We start from the raw sequence: 17,308 nt of genomic DNA, 5'->3' as shown, positions 1-17,308 counted from the left end.
GAGCATCAAAGGGCTGGGTGAGAAGGGAGTGGGGAATGCAAGGGTCAAAGCGGCGAAATTGAAAGTAATCGAGCAGAGCATCAAAGGGCTGGGTGAGAAGGGAGGGGGGAATGCAAGGAGCAGTTGTGCACGCCATCGTGCACTCAAGCCCTAGGCCAGCAAAACCATGTGGGTAGCACTCTTGAAAGCCCACTTACAAAATGTCTCAAAGAGACAGCGCTGTCTCAGCGAGACCTAATGAACGTGTCCTAGTGTAATGGAACTGGGGCTCACGCAAAGCGCTCCAATACCTCAGGTCGATTTCGCGCTATATACAACTGCAAACAAAAAAAACACACACACACAAAAAAAACACCTTAAACATACAGTTAATTGCCCGACAGCATTTCCGTGCCTCTACACACCTTCCATTAATAAGTTTCGGGGAGACATAGAAAGACGTGTGGGCAATAACAACATCATACGGGACGCATCAGTATTTCTACGCTTCCCTTTCACTTTCGGAATGCAGACCGCGACAAGGTCCAAACACCCCATCTCACACCTCTACCATACACACGAAACAGCCGGTGTAGGTCGGCTACTACGCCTAGCCTGTCCTAGGCTACCCGGCGCCAAACAATATCATCTAAAGGCGTGACAATCCCGAACTACAAAAGGCACGCGCGAACTCCACAGCCAATCAGCACTTCGGAGGTCAGTATGGCGCACTTGGATTGGGTTGGGTGTAACCAATACTCCAATCATAGCTCAGCTTACATGTTAGTAGTCCCGCCCACTGATAGATGACTATTACAAAATGAGCAGCCTTGGAATTGGTTGTTGTGTGACCCGGAAGTACTATAACTTTTTGGACCAATAACATCCGTTCAAACAAAAGTTACTGACTACGCACATGAAAGCACCTATACTTACTGTTCGAGTAAAGTAGCAGTCAAGTGGTCACTGTATAAGTGGAGCTTTGGTGCTGGAGTTTCTGTCTGTTCCTTCTCCTGTCGTTATACCCATACTGTTATTTTCCCGCGTCTTTCAAGCGTGAGTCCAGTCTGAAATCTTTGCTACTTCTCTGTAATGCCTTGACGTTGTAAATCAGGTAGTGACATTTTATTAGAAAAGTGTGTGAATTTACCACGAGCTCAGTACTCGTGCTCCAATAGCTGAATAGTGTGTAATGTTGCTCACTTCATATGTAGTTTTGGGAATGAATTTCTGGGGGTTTGGTTGTGGAAATTGAGGTTGTCCCTTAACCTGTGTGTATAGTGGCAGGGGAAGTGGAAACTGGGGATTATCGAAGTGTCTCATGTGTAGATTTAATACATATCGATGTTTCAGAGAAAATTATGCTTTTAATGAGGATGTCTGGTCCTTCCAGATGGCAGAGTAGCTAGGTTTCAGCCTTCAATTCTGTCCACATACATACCTGTCAGCTCGCGAAAAAAATAACGGTTCTCAATATCCTTAAAGATGCCAATACAAACGTCGAGCGGCTTTTCGGTATTTTCAGATGGAGTGGCTTGTAGTGTGATTTTCCTATATATCGTTGATCTGCATTTGTTACTGTAATGTGTGTCACAAGTATTTGTACCTCTGAAGTTAAATATTGTTATCAGTCCAGATACGCCAAAAAAATAGATCTAAAAAGAGAAGTATACCATGAAATGAATGTTCTTTAAATGACCTCATGGCTGTAGGTATGTGTTATTGCAATGGAACGCTCTAATGTGTCTCTTTGAAATATAAATAATATTTGCGAATTACAATTTACGAATGAATCATGTAGAGTAAGCAGGTTGTTGTGGTGTTCATTGTTTATTTCCTCTGCTTCTATTCTAGTTATCAGGGGCCCTTTTTTTTGTCTCTCGTATTTCCAGATTCCACAGGTTTATTCAGTTGGCTACTGCTGTTTCAGCAACGCTACAATTTATAGACTTGTTTGATTATTTGTTGTTCGTTTAGGGGAAACTGTTGATCTTGTGAAAAGATGAAACCCAATTTCCTCAGCTGGCACTGATATTCAAACCATTTGAAATGCATTTCTCGAAGCAGAATACTGTGGGTAACTTGTCATTTAGGGTATTAATGAACCAGCATTTTTACCATTGCTGTGATGGTCTGAATGTGCAGCACCATCTCTGCAACACTGCTTTAGACCCACAGAGCAGAACGCAAACTGACAACGTCTGATGGACAAGCAAGCCTCCCTGAGTCAGTCGGACACGTGATTTGTGTAGATCAGGTTGATGATGAACAACTTTCTTTTACCAGATGGGGCCTGAAATCGCACCCACAGCTCTACAGAAGAGCACTTAAATTGGCAAATAAACTGCTGATAAAATTGTTCTGTCTTCCTTAAATTATCACAAAGACTTCATTTTAATGAGAGATATGTGCCAGAAAGTTGCAGTGTTCAGTACTGGTAAAACAACTTGCTGTAGACATCTGTGTGATCTATTGTCACTGGTTTAAATTCAAATACAATTCTTGAGAGGGTTACCATGCTTGCTCCAAATCGCCACCCGCAAAATTATATTTCAAATTTGCATTCAGTGCAAGATAGCTCAGTGGTTTGTTTTCTTGTTAAGTTCCTTGTCTAGCTTCCAGGCCACAAGATGCAATCCAGGCATTCAGTCCTAATGAAGTAGGTGTGAGGTGTGTTTTATTTACTTAAACATACACACCAGACTGGATGGCATCGACAATGAATGCACTGAAAAGTGACAGCCTACATGACAACAGTAGACCTGAAATCACACACCACTGGAAACAGGTATTCAGCATTCTAGAGCACAGAAAGGACCCATGTAGCCTAGGGGATTTCATTCTTCCTAATGACCGAAATACCAGGCAAATTATAAAGTTTCATTTGTTCACTTATTATTTCGTTATTTTAAGGTTGCTAAAGTTAAGCCTTTTTTAGTACAATACACATCTTAAAAATTCGTTGTATTGTGTGCTATGATAAGGGTTTTTAGAAGTATTGCATTTAATGGACATTACTGCCATCCCCAAAGAGCACATTTTAACTTGCTTATGTTACGTCGATTGAGAAAGTCAAAAACACTTTCAATTTGAGTTTCTCTTGGCAACTTGTGAAGCTACAAGCGGCATATGTCTATATGCCTTGATGGGCTGCTGAATCCGGTTATAAGGTTTGTCTAGCAGGCTTTCTTTGACTTCCAGTTGTATCATGCTTGGGAGTAGTTGGAACACAAGGAACTGCTCATTATCTGTGAAGTATGGAATTTGCATTTTGGCAAGACTGGAAAGGGAAGAAAAGCCCTGCTGGAGGCTTTTAAGAATGTGAACTGCACACTACATGTGTGCTAGACCTATGTAAGTGTTGCACTGTCGGCACTGTGCCTGTGATGCAGTCAGAATGATTTGTGGTTGCCAGCTCAGAATATGATTTTGGCTTAAAAATAGCTGCCGAAATCCAGCTGGTTCCCACTTGAAACCAGGACTGCATATACATAATTACTTAATTACATCTGTGGTAGGCGTGCATAAATATTTATGGGTGGAATAGGTTATACAATTGTTGGATACTAGTCCTATGGATGATGGGGTCAATAGTCTCCATTAAGAGCTGATAAGTTGATTGCTTTGGGATGAGTGGAATTCCCTTTTTGGGTTGCACTACAGTACACTTTTGCTATAATGAAGTCGAGTACTAGAGTTGGATAACATTTCAATTAGATTTATTTTTTTGTATTTATAATGTCACCCTGCTAATAATTTTCAGTGTAGTTCTATAGTGGCATGGGTGGTCATAACAAAAAACTAGTACTTTTGTGTTTTATGTAGTATTTAAAAAAAATGTCTATGTTCCATTCTATTTGAATGTATTGGCATATTCAATGAGAGCTACCCATATATTTACCGTATGTGTGCCTAAACAGTTTTTTCCCCATTGCTATAGAGAAGCAAGCCTCATTCGGCCATGCATTTATTCCCAGGCACTCTATTTTTTCCCACCTTTTTGTTAGAACTCTTGACCACAATGTGTTTTTGTTTTATTAAAGGACATTGCGCTTTAAATTTTATTGTATCTAATATTCATCCTCTTTCTGCTCTCCCATGTGTCCCCTTCGAGATCCTCTTCTCCATCCTCATTCTGCCAGCACCTCCTACCCAATAGTCGTCCACCACGTCCACCACCACCACGTCCACCACCACCACGTCCACCATGTCCACGTCCACCACCACCACGTCCACCACCACCACGTCCACCATGTCCACGACCACCATGTCCACGACCACCATGTCCACGACCACGTCCACCACCACTACGTCCTCCTCCACCACCACAACGTCCACCACCACGTCCACCACCACCAACGTGACAGGTAAAGTGTCACTGGAGGGCAGGGGTAATAGGAGTGTCAATCCCGGCTGTACATGGGACATTTAAGGATGCATTGGGTGCGAGAAGACTGGAATAGGGGATAGAAGTATTACACCAGACCGAAGATACATTTTGAAGAGGCGCAATGTCACAGGGGCTCCTATAAAAGCACTCGCAGCATCTCTACCTCACAGTGGCATACCTGCATGAGCCACTCACTCAAAACAAGCATTGGCATAGCCAGTAGGTCTCGCCTTTGGGACCTTATAAGTGTTTAGCCATGCAACACTTGATGTTGTTGCACCAAGGATATTGTTTTTACTGCTTTACAAGGGATTTTTAGGTCGAGCCTGTGGGCAGCGCACATATGCTCTTGTTGCTTGACAATCCATTGTATCTAAAAACAAGCATTTGCTATGCAATCGGTCTCACATTTGTGAAAGTTAGTACTATTGGTGTTAAAAAATGATAGTGTTTTTTACTTATGTTTTTTGTTTGCAGCCGAGTGAATGTATGTTGTTTATAGAGGAAATAATATGGTTTTAATTGGAATTCTTAGTTGTGGCAGGTAGGGTTGGGATTGCTGATAAGTTTCAGAAAATAAAGAGACCAAAAAAAGGAACTTTTAGAAAGAAAACATGTATGTTATATAAAATATGTAGGTGTAGAGTGTGAGAGATATGATTGAGTTCTGTGTTTGTTGCGTTTTTGTGAGACCCCAGAGCATATGCCTGCATTTCTCATGCTATTATTTACCTGTCAGATATTGGCTTATTTGGCATTTTGCCAGTGTGGAATCCGCTGCTCTTGTTTTCCGAGACTGCAGACACCTAAGTGACTCATTAGGGAGAGGTGTGGCGCAGCGGCCAGAGCGCCTGACTCCGGAGCGCTGGGCTCGTGGTTCGATCCCCAGAGCAGGCAACAGCTCAGCACCATGTGACTCTGGGCAATAGCTCACGTAATCTCCCCGATGGCCCGAGTGCATTGAAACCTTTACGGAGCGATATGTTGGCATTTTACAAATTATTATTATTATTATTAGTTATCAAAGGAGATTGCAAAAAAAGTCCTCGGCTGCGATGATGCACCTGGTCTAATTCAATTAATTGGATGGCGTCAGATGAGAGGGGTCAGACGGCTCCTCTGCGCTAAAGCTGCGGACACAGGGAGCCTAGTGTGAATTAGTATTTAACGGAGACCTCTTCAGTCCAGCTGCGACATGCTTCATGCTGACTTTTTGTTTTGCTCTAAATATAAAATGAAGCAGCTTTTCTGCACCCCCCACACCATCTCTGCACCACTTCTGCCATTTCTCTTTTCACTGACAGCAGAACGTGCACAACCTCGTTGCACACAGCCTCAACCTGGCACCGGATCGCATCAATTGTATTCAGGCTAAGCTGTTGTAATATGTTCACATTTTGAGGAAAGAGCCGAGCATTACAAAGGTGCAACACTGCATGACAGACTCACTACGGTGAGGCAGCTAATGGTAGTAGAACCTTCCGAAAACATGGGCAGTTTGCTACTATAAAAAGAGTGTGCAAACACAGTGGGTAATAGAGTACAGCTAAAGGATACCTGTAATAGGCCAATACTCCGGGCATGAGCAAGACACGAGAAGGTGGGACATATAACGCAAATGAACCAAATGGATGCAAGCTTTAGCGAGTGACGCTCAGCAACGAGAGGCGGGATGAAAGCCTGTCAGGTAGTTTTAGATCAGTAGGATCTGCGCGTTTGTGGACAACATAAACTTTGGGTGTGGTGCCTAGACTGATTCCAAGCACCTTGTAATATATGTTGGCCTAGAGACCAGCTAGCTTACAGCGCCACTACAAGCCCCCTAACCCAAACAGAGCCCGCATGGTTTTGGGCAACCGCTGAACATGACCACCCTGACCCCACACGGATTGGGGTAACTGATCGAGAACCCTTTCACAGTTGCACTCGTGTTCTCGGAGAAATATAGAAAGAATACACAATGGGACGTTCTTCAATATATTTATTGAACCAACACGATTCTTTTATAAAGTACATGTGCTGCGATATTCAGTAGACAGAAGCATATAAAAGTGATTACGAGCACCAAAATAGTGAATAGCATACATAGTTCCACCATGGTGCTAAGAACAGTTTATATATGCAGGCATATAAAGCAAGGTGGTAGTCAGGCATACTCCTACTATGCAAGGGTCCATCAGTACCTCTATGTCCAATGACGCAACCAAGTGTGATCCGAGGCAGACACCCAATACACATTCATGACTGCACAGCACGCAGCGGAATACAGGTTATAGGGAGTGAGGCCATACAGGACTGAATGATAAGAACCAATGCTCATTCAGTTCTCGAAGCAGAGGTGTGCAGAAGCAATGTATCGTGTGCTCACGGCATTGCAGCACATACATAAAAAAATTATCACAATTCGAAACCGGGGCCAATAGAGTTGTTAAACTAAGTAACGCAGCTTGGTAGTACGTAGCTAGATGAGGTAAGGCAAGACCCACCTGTTCTATATCTAATTTTAGAATAGATGACTTAATCCTCAATTTTTTTCTTAGCCCAGACAAACTCCAGAATCACCATATCCACTTCATTAAAATATGAGATTGGTATCATTAAAGGAAGATTTAAAAATAAGAATATCAACAGGGGAAGAATTGACATCTTTATCATAGAGACTCGGCCTATTATCTATAAAGGTAAAGTTTCCATCTTTCTAACAGACTTTTTATTTTATCTAGTGTTCTACCATAATTCAGATGAAAAAGTTGAAGAAAGTCCACAGTCACGTACAAGCCCAGGTATCTAATCGGTTTTACAGGCAGAAATTTTAACCCTTCTGGCAAGTCTATTCCTGGTGTAATAAATAGGAGAAGCTCGGTTTTAGACTGATTAACCCTATACCCTCCTAATTCTGTAATCACCTGGATTTCTTCCAGCGCTCTCTGGATATTTGCTTTCTCTGGTTTAAGATACAGGATCAAGTCGTCGGCAAATAACTTGATTTTTGCCATTCCTACCAGGGGAGCTTGGATCAATACATTAGAACAAATTTTTATTGCTAGTGGCTAGTGTTTAACTCTCGTTTCTTTTAGCAGTGCAGTGAGTCCGTGCTTTCTTGCTCTCTTCCTTTTGTACAGCTTCCCCGTCAAATAACTCCCTTGCGTTTAATATTGCCCCCTTTTTTAATGTGGATTGTTTTATCCACCACCTGCTTTTGCGTGGCTCGCAGCCACTTCCTGTTGCTCTCACCCAACTTCGTTGACTTCTCCACACCTCCTCTCTATTGTTCCCCACTCCTCCTATCTTGGTTCTTAAAGAAACACTTTTTTTTTAACAATACACAAATTTTCGGAGGTCAAGGCAGCTGCTATTTGCTGTCAGACCACTCCTCTTATGGAATATACTTTGTAGACTTTTTTGTTTTATCTGTCAAAGTGAACGTCAAGTAAAAATAAACCACATGGTGACTGCCTCATGCTACAAGCGCTTGCACGGATCCTCACTCTACGTCTCCATAGTGTCCCTATCAGAGTTATGCATCAGTTTACTACCACTAGCTCTGTGAATTTTGACTTAGTCTGTATTGGTGGGTGTTTTTTTTTGCCAAGCAAATCTGTTTCCAGCTGGTCCACCTAAACGTCTCCACATACCTTTTCTTCCGTAGACACCCTGCTGTGGCTCAAATTCATTAGAGGAAATATGTTAATTACTGTTTTCTTATTCCCGTTTATTATGGATTAAAAAGGTAATTCCACATGGTGCCTCATTTGTAGCAAAGTGACTGAAAGACACCAAGAACTGCTTAAAAAAAGACGCTGGCCACTAACATCAAAAGAAGAATACATTTCTCTTTATTGACACAAAACAATTCTGATATTAAAACATTGTGTGCTAGAACTAGCAAATCACCTCTGTTTCTTCTATGTAGAGTTCGTTTTGCAAATTTGTCACCAGATACGTTTTAGTATTAACACACATGCTACATACAACACACGCTACAGCGCACACGCTCTCACACTCTGCATTGACTGGCTCTTTCTTCTGACCTTGGCTGTAGACCAAATCCATGGTACACTACTGTTACGTAGTGGATCAAGCAGCTGTTTAAATTGAGCTGCTTGTATGCTCACTTTAATCCTGGACAGTTGTGATGAGCATACTAGTTCTCTGTGGGCCATTTTAGATTGTGACATGCCGGGTGGACTGTTCTTGCCCTGCTGTTACTTTTCCAGCACACAACATGCTCCGTGGACGTTTTTGCCCCACCTGTGTCAATATTTTTTTACCCATGCCTATTGTGGTCGCGGTTTTTCTTACTTCTGTACAAGAGCGAATACGTAAAATCTAGAAAAAGGTACCATCTCCCCTCTTATCAGTATCACAATTTTTTTAGGAGTTAAAATCACCTCCCATAATTATAGACCCATCCGCATTCACCAGCATGTCATGTACCTGTTTCATGGCCACTCAGTCATCTCCCATTGGCCCATAGTAGTTCAGTAGGATGACGGTTATCCCATTAACTTCGCCTTCTATCCAAATCCACCTAGCTCCTTCATCCCGAATCACCTTGCCCACCAGCCAATCTAACTCTGTTGATAAAAGAATACCCACTCCACGCACTGCAGCATGGGCCGAAGCAAAATATGCTTGGGCATATTTCTTGGGTAATGTCAAATTGGGAGAGTTAGATTTAAGATGCGTTTCCTGCAAAAAAAATTACCTGAGGGGAGTAGGATTCTAGCCATTTTAACATGGCTCCTCCTTTTCTGTATGTTTAAAAAACCATTAACATTACACGAAATTACCTTCAGCATTTGTGCCATTCTTCAGTCAGATTATACCACTTAAAAAAAGTCTGCTATATTCTCTCATATGTCTGTTCTCCAATTCAACAAACCCTCTTAATAAAGTTAAAAAAAAAAAACTTTATTGACATAGAACCTGCCAAATTCACCTTGGCCTCTGAGTTTCTGTGTTGCCTCACAGCCCATTATCTCAAGTTTGTCCGCTATCTATACGCTCATTTTCTTTAAGGCTACACCACCCCTTCCTCCCACCCCTGACTGTCTGTGGAGTGAGGTAGCCCTTTCCTCACAGCCACAGTCTCCCTCCATCAACAAGGTGCCTTGACTTGGCACCCGGGAGCACGCCTCCCCCCCCGTGAAAAAACAAAACATTTTTAGGTAGATAAACCCCGAAGTTTTTATACTAAAAGTGCTCCCAGAAAGGAAGTATTTGTAGAGTTGCTCATACCGCCTTGAAAAGGACCCAGCACAGACTGTCCCTCCACATACTGCTATCAGTGTATTTCTTACACTGTAATATTATTCGAGCTTTAAATCCCATTGCTAACCCTAACCGTCCTAACCCTCTTACACCACACACACCACCAGGGAGAGTAAAGCTGACCTAGCGCTTTCCCCCAATTACTAACAGTGATATTGTTCACCCTCATTCGAAGGGGGAGGGAAGGTAAAGTGCAAATAGTGCAACAAAAAAAAAATCTTTGTTTTTTTAAACCTTAAACACAGTATGGAAATACTAAAGCACTTCAATTCTCCGAAAGTTCAAGCCTCATTAAAACAATACTCCATAGAGGGAGAATAACTAGAAAAGTGCAATTCGTACAGTAGTGCAGATTTTAGCTTTGAGGAGAAAGCAGTATTAAAAATCAATGCCCCCCCCCCCACCGATACTTTGCACATTTCCAAACAAAGGAATGTTTTTCTTTACTTTTCTCCTTTCCCTTCTTCCTCTTCTTTTTTTTTTTTCTCTTCCCTCCCTTTTCCCCCTTCTTCTCTTCCCCTTTTTCCCACCATAAGGCTTTGGTGAATTATAAAGAAGAATACAATCTCCACCCCCTCAAAATAAAAGGGGGAAATGTAAAGTGCCATGGTGCAAAAAATGACGATTTTCAGCAATCGGGAAACTGCTAAAAGTGCATTGTGCAGAGTACATTGGTGCAAAGACATACAAGTCGTTCAGTCTACAAATACAATGCAAAAGAAAGAAGAAAAAAAAGAAAAAAAATGATCCCAAACAAAGTGCATTTTCAAACTTCACAATATTCACAAGGCTAAAAAAAAAAAAAGAAAAAAGGCAATGGCTATGGCTCAATCCAGCACAGCTACCCCCTCCCCGGGGAGAGCAAAATGCACATTGGAAAAAAGTTAGTGCAGTCTGATTAAACTTGAATTGAAGTTTTAAGCTGCATAAAGTAGCTGAGTGCAATGAAAAAAAGAAAAACACCCCTACTTGGATCCCTTATTTTACATTTACTTGAACAATCTTTTGTAGTAAATCTTGGGCCTCTTCGATAGTAGGACATAGATGAAACCTTCCTTTCCATAGACCTCTCAATTTGGACTGCTGCGCAATGGAGGCCTGTGCTCCTGCACTCTTAAATTGACTCAGCATTCCAATAAAAGTTTTCCGTCTTCGTGCTGCTACTGCCGACATATCAGATAATACTTGGACTCGACCTCCGTTGGGTAAAGTAATCTCTCTTTTTTGGATCGCCTTGGTTAATACTGCCTCTCTAATGCGATAGTCGGAAAAGTTAACAATCATTGTTCTAGGATACTTCGCCCCTGGAATTTTCTGAAAGGGAACTCTATGGGCCCGCATTATAGTAAGATGTTCGGGCGCCTTGTCGGGCACTGGCCGTCGATGAGTTCATTGTCTTCTGGAATCCCTGTGAAACGTAAATCCGAACGCCTGGCATAATTTTCCATCTCATCCGTCTTAATCTGGGAGGCCTGTAGCTTCTTCTGGAGAGAGATAATGTCAGAGTCCCATTGCTCTGAGCGGTCTTAAATGTCAGATACCCGTTGCGCCAGTTCTTTAAATCGCTCAGGTATTTGCTGCATCATGCTCTCAATTTTGTCTAAACTTTGGTGCAATAAAGAGAGTTCCTGTGCTTGCAAAGCCTTGCAGTATCGGATTTCCCCTAAGATAGTCTCAAAGAACTGTTGCATTTGGTTCATTGGGACAGATGAAGACAGGGCCATAGTAATAGTAGGAATAGCCCCTTTGGCACTAACATCTCTGTTGTCAATTCCCTGCTGGAGGGGTGCGGACGTCACTTCTGGCCCTGTTTCCAACAAAAGACTATGGTGTAGTAAGGGGGATAGAGACTCCAGGTCCTCTTGTATCTTGGAGTTACACCTCGCTTTTTCCAGCACTACCCCTTGTGAAGATTCCACAAGTTGCTTAGAATGAACTTGGGCTTCTTTTCCAGGGGGAGTCTCCCCTTTCTTGCCTGGAGGAACCGCAGTAACTAAAATGCTGGTAGCGCCTTTTTCCTGGTTTACAGAAGCAGCTTCTTCAGGGAATATCTCTTCTACTACCGTCACCGTATTAGCCATCTGGATAGACTTGCGTTTTTTTAGAAAACACAGGGTACTCCTTGCGAGGATTACCCACCTCAGGGCTCCCATTATCTATCTCCGTAAGTGATGCCGCTCGCAACTTTTCAGTGTTACTGTCTACACTCGCGGCTTGCAAAGTAGTGGGATGTCGTATTATTGCCTCCTCTAGCACTCTATCCAGGGCTCGCTCTGTTTCCAGGTGAAACCTGGCATGTGCCCTATCCCCTTCCATCCTATCTTTGCCCTAAGTCTTTATTTCTGGAGAGGACCCTAGTGATCCTGAGGAAGATGCAGGGGAATCAGAGAATGTGGGAGAAGACTTCTGAGATGGAAGAGCCAATTGTGAAATACTCATTTCTCCCCTTGTTTTCTAATTAGTTCTTCCTCTCTTAGCTGCCAGAATACGAGACTGCGCTGCTTGACGCCTAGCCTTCAGAGTTATCGATGAGGGAGTGAGGGCTGCACCTGAAGCTCCTGGTCGGGTTGTTGACCCTCTCAAAACCATCTGCTGCCTAGCTTATAGTCCATACCCTTTGTTATCTTCTCTTTGCCTGGGCTTTAACTCACTATTCTGCACCTTGTCGTAGGGAGGGGCGACTGGCTTTCTCTATCCGGCCCACTTTAAGTATCCGGCCTCCACAAAGTTTACCACCCAGTTTAATGGATCTTATGTTAACAGAGAGTGCAATTAAGTTACCAGCATTCCTGCATACCGCAAAACGACCCATAAAAAACAGATATAAGGTCATGAATAAACTCTTAGGCCTCATACAGCGGTTTAATAAAAATTATAATATTCCATCATGCCATGCATATTCCTCTCTTTATGACTGCGAGTTATGGGGCCTTAAGCTCTCGCAAAAGGAGATTCAGACCTACAATACGTTAGGATTTTGTAACCTGGGGGACTTTTACAGCGGCGCTAATTTGATGTTATGGGATGTTTTCATAAATCAATCTGAACCTCGGAGCTGCGATCTTTGGTTTAGCTTAAGGCAGATTATATGTTTTCTCTCGACCAACTATACAGGAATTAGCGAGAGAGCCAGAATAATTTAAAAAGCAGCATTTGAGGTAAATTTAACTGGCATTGTTAGTTGGTACAGGCTGCTACGCCAGGAGCCGAATAAGAGTCAGGTAGAAACAATGCTCCCAAGAATTGCTCAGGAAACCAACTGCTCGTTCAATAGCCAGGAATGGCTACAAGTTTGTGAGCTTGGCCATAGGGCTTTGAGGCCTGCCAATTTTAAAAGAATGGCCTTCCTTTCTAGATGGGTGGCCTATTATACTCCCTCTAGAATCCATAAATGGTTTCCTACAACACCGAATAACTGTTTTAGATTTAATTTGCCAGAAGAAGGAGATTGTACACATACATTCTTCACTTTCCGAGATTACAACACTTTTGGGAGGAAGTGTTTAGGTTTATTAGTAAATGTCTGCCAATAGATATTCTCCCAAGTGCACCATTGGCTCTATTTGGTTTTTCCTGTGTAATTGGAAATTGGTCAGATCTCCATATATAGACAATGTTTTGTTTTCCTATCCATAGCGGTAGCCAGATCTTTAATACTACAGAATTGGAGATCGCAGAAAATCCCTACATTCGTTCAGTGGCTACTTCAGCTGGAAAGCACCTATAGATTTGAAGAGGCCTATGCGAAGAGAATAGGGTCTCTGCGGAGATTTGGATTGACCTGGGAGGGATACGTGGTGACCACGCAAATAAACGACACTAGGTAATTTAAAGGTTACGTTACATACATTTTACATCAATGGTTAGTAGCCTCTGTATGTTTTTGTAATAGTCCAAGGGCGGGTTGCCCCCAGGCGAAGTATGGGATACAGAACCAAACTAATTATGAAGTTCCTCTTCTTAAAGAATTAATTGATATGACATAGTATGGGTTACACGTTACTACCGAGCTGCTATGTGGAATGCCGGTTTTGCACATCATGTAAAATGATATATGAATTTGTGCTTTCCCTTTTCTTTTTCTTTACACAACCTAAATGTTATTTGATATTTAGGAGATTTTATCTTTTTCTGTATATCCTGTTTATCATATTCATCGTCTACAAATGGTTGATGAAATTTGATCTATTTATTGTCTGGTTTTACATAGGTCTTTGAGGTAGGGGGTACACATTACTACCGAGCTGTTACGTAGAATGCTGGTTTTGCACATTATGTAAAATGATATATAAATTTGCGCTTTCCTTTTTTTAATCTTTTTTTTCACACAACCTTAATATGTGACTTGATATTTTACAGATTTGATCTTTTTCTGTATATCCTATTTATCATATTTACAGTTTACAAATGGATGATTTTTGATCTATTTATTGTCTGGTTTTAATATGAGATTGAAGATTTTGGAATGTTGTCAGTTGTATGTACCTTGGTCAAAATATGTCTGCTGTGTTTTTACGCTCAAAAAATAAAAAACATAAAAAAAGGCATTCCAGCACATGCAGTGCTGTCTTCATTATGTTTCCAACTGGGACATCCATTGCAGAGCAGAACAATAAAAATAATCCCCAAAACAAGTAGCAGGACAAGCCGAAGACCTCCAAAAACGCTTTCCAGCACAGAGTTTATGAATAATGGAATAACTCCGAAAATTGTCTGAGAGGTACTAACCAATCCAGAACCAATACATTTAAAAAGTGCGCTGCACCCTTTGTATCAGACATATTAAAGATACGATGGACCAGCTTCCCAAAATGCAGTTGGAAGTTTGTATGAAGTAGCGTCTGTATTCCGGATGAAGACCTCGCAGCCTGGAGCGTCTCTTTGGCGGATGTTAAGGACACATCCTTTTGAAAAAGCATGGCTTTGTTTGCTCAGAGAATCAAAGTGTATGTTGGAAACATTTATTGAAGGCCACAGCGTTGCCCCCCAAACTGCGCAGGCAGGTTGAAACAGTACTTGTGTGCAGCAAGTAACTATGGAATTAACAGTCACCAGATAAGTGATTGCTGGTTCAATTCCACAGCAGCCTTGATCGTTCCGCATCAAATAAGTCCCGTTAAAGAGTAGCCTGAAAATCCGACGAATCACGGTGGCCAGAGAACCCTTCACATAACAGGACAAGTTTGCAACCAACGTATTACAAGCCCCGTGAAGTGAAATGTCCTTGCATTATATGGATCCGCTTAAAGCATTCTCACAGTCAAAACCGCTGAGAAAAACGTCTGTGTCCCCCATTCCTGCATATAAACTTGAACAGTAACTCCGAGTATTCATCGACAGAACCTTACCCTAACGCTTCATATCTGCCTACCTGGTGATGTTGTAGACAATATTGAAATGTGGTGACTTGTAGGGAAATATATCCATGGATTATCAATCTGTGGGCGGCGTCTCTCCATGAAAGCTAATTGGTCTAATTTTTCAATGTGCAACATGGTATACTTTGTTTGCATCTCTCCATGCTATTAATATATGTCGTTCAGTTAGATCGTATGAAGAAAACAAATTGGAGGTGTTAATATAATGATGCAGCACTTGGACAGAATGTAAGGTTTGAAGTGTCCAAGTTAATAACATAATGCACCGAAGTTGTGACTGTCCATATTGTAAAATAGACACAGCTTGCTGCATTATGTCAATTGTAGATATTACTATGTTGACCAATGAATATATCCTACAGGATAATGTAGCCATGCCTTTGTCAACCAATGCCAAAGCCTTTTCTAAATGAACCCTATCTATCTCATGCAGCTTCTCAGCAGCTTCCTGTTGAGAAACTTTCCATAGTTCATTGTATTTGGCATATAACAAGCGCTTTTGGCATCGGTTCCGGGGACCTAACTAGAAGTCCCTGAGATCCTGGTTATCTGACAGAAGGGCCAAGTGTTGTTTCACCTGAGACAGGGTCGAAGCGTTTAGCCAATCAAGGCATAACTTTCCAATACTGTATGATGTCACCACCCGAGTGTTCAGATTGTACATACCGTTGGTTAGGTCTATTGATCTTAAACCCTCTGGCATTACCCAGCAATCTGGACTGACACCCATCAGTGTCTAAAGGCCAAACCAACTATTTTATCCAGTTGGGGTCTGATGAATTGTAGGAGGCATTACATAGCATGGCATCTAGTGTATCCTCACTATAACGTGAGTAGTGCTGCTAATTGTCAAAACGTGCTAATGTGGGTATTTGCGGTCTTTTTTCTTGGCTATTTCAAGTCATGTTTGTTGCACAATTTTGTTCTGTAAAATCATTTGCTGTGATATTAGGCATGCTCTAAACAAGGCCTCAGTTCCCAGAACCTGCAATCTTTGGCTCCCCAAACAGACTTTGTATCTATTGTGTGTTTCCAAAAGATGAAACCCCGTACAGACAGCTGGGAAAGATAGGAACCAGAGTATATCGGCTTGGTGTTTGTTAGCATATTGTTCTTTGCAGATGTAGGTGCAAGCCTGTAAAAATATGAAGCTTGGTCTGATGTGTTGAAAAGTGAAAAATAGGCAAGTTTCTGTGTAAATGTTTTTGAACTACCTTTTGGTGGTGGTGAGCAGTGTTCCTATTGGTTGTTATTATAAACAACATGTGGGATACTAGCTTTTCCCCAAAAATTGTGACCATAATTCTGATAACAGAACATATCACCGTAATTAGATGTACCATCATACAGTTCATCAGAAGAAAATACAGCTGATTGCTCTAGATTTTCGAGCAAATTATGCAGTTTCAATGTCCCATTCATCATAAATAATACTAGCGGTAATGGTATCATTTAAAGACATTTTAAACAAATACAGAACTTGCATAAGTTCAGTAGGGCCATACACATCATTCAATACCTTGTCCCACACTGTTTCTTCTAGAACTGGAACCGCTGTAATGTTCACCAGGGATAGATCTCTTTGTTTGCTGTGCAATGATGCTTATGATTTCAATAACAAGTTGGCATTAACAAGTTGGTATTCTGGGAGGTAATGTCCGCTGAGAAGCAGGGAAAAAACAGTCACCAAACCAATCCAGAGGACCAGGAATAGTAATCCAAAGGTGTAACCACGGAGCGACAAAGTATGTTTCTTTCAGCCAAAGATAGAGAGCACGCACTTGTAGCTTGAAGGGAGAGGCGGCACGAGTGGCGTCTCTGGTTCAGTTGAATCCGATGAGAAGTCGTGGTAGTTCACGAAGTAGGCAGATGCCGTTCAGTCTATTTTTGGCAGCTGAGCAGGTTTTGTAGACCCAGGAGATGACTCAATCTATGGCATGTTGACATAGATCTTAGTGTTGTCGAGTTTTCGATTGAAATTGTTGTTTCTTGGTTCTCATTGAAGAGAAGAATCTTCTATAGTTATCAAAGCCTCCATCTGAACCTCCTGTGTAGTAGCGAGAGGAGAGCGGTGGCTACACAGTAGCCCATGTGGCTTCGTGCTGAGAATCTGCCACATAATGTGGTTTGATCAGATCAGTGGAGACCAACCTTTTGTCTCGTCAACCGGCAAGGGGCAGAAGAAGTACAATTCTTGTACGTTTGACAGCCAGGACAGGTACAGGCTCTGCAGGATGGGCCATACTCTTCTTTATTTATTTATTTATTTTTTGTCAATTATTTTTGC

At 41.8% G+C, this 17,308-nt stretch overlaps 1 protein-coding gene across 2 annotated transcripts in view; it reads left to right on the top strand.

Moving 5' to 3' along the window:
• Positions 1–847: 847 nt before the first annotated feature.
• Positions 848–17,308, top strand: part of CDKAL1 (CDKAL1 threonylcarbamoyladenosine tRNA methylthiotransferase) — a 2,121,425-nt gene continuing 2,104,964 nt past the window's right edge. Inside the window, exon 1 of one of the 2 annotated variants that reach the window (XM_085607048.1) lies at positions 848–1,035. The gene's annotated coding sequence lies outside the window, so the exon portion shown is untranslated. Of the gene's footprint in view, positions 1,094–17,308 lie in introns of both variants that reach the window. The other variant, XM_085607049.1, reaches the window with a different exon arrangement.

This window comes from Triturus cristatus, chromosome 5_2 (assembly GCF_964204655.1).
Source record: "Triturus cristatus chromosome 5_2, aTriCri1.1, whole genome shotgun sequence".
NCBI lineage: Eukaryota > Metazoa > Chordata > Amphibia > Caudata > Salamandridae > Triturus > Triturus cristatus.
Note: the sequence above shows the minus strand (reverse complement) of the source record. Positions and strands in the feature narration are given on the sequence as shown.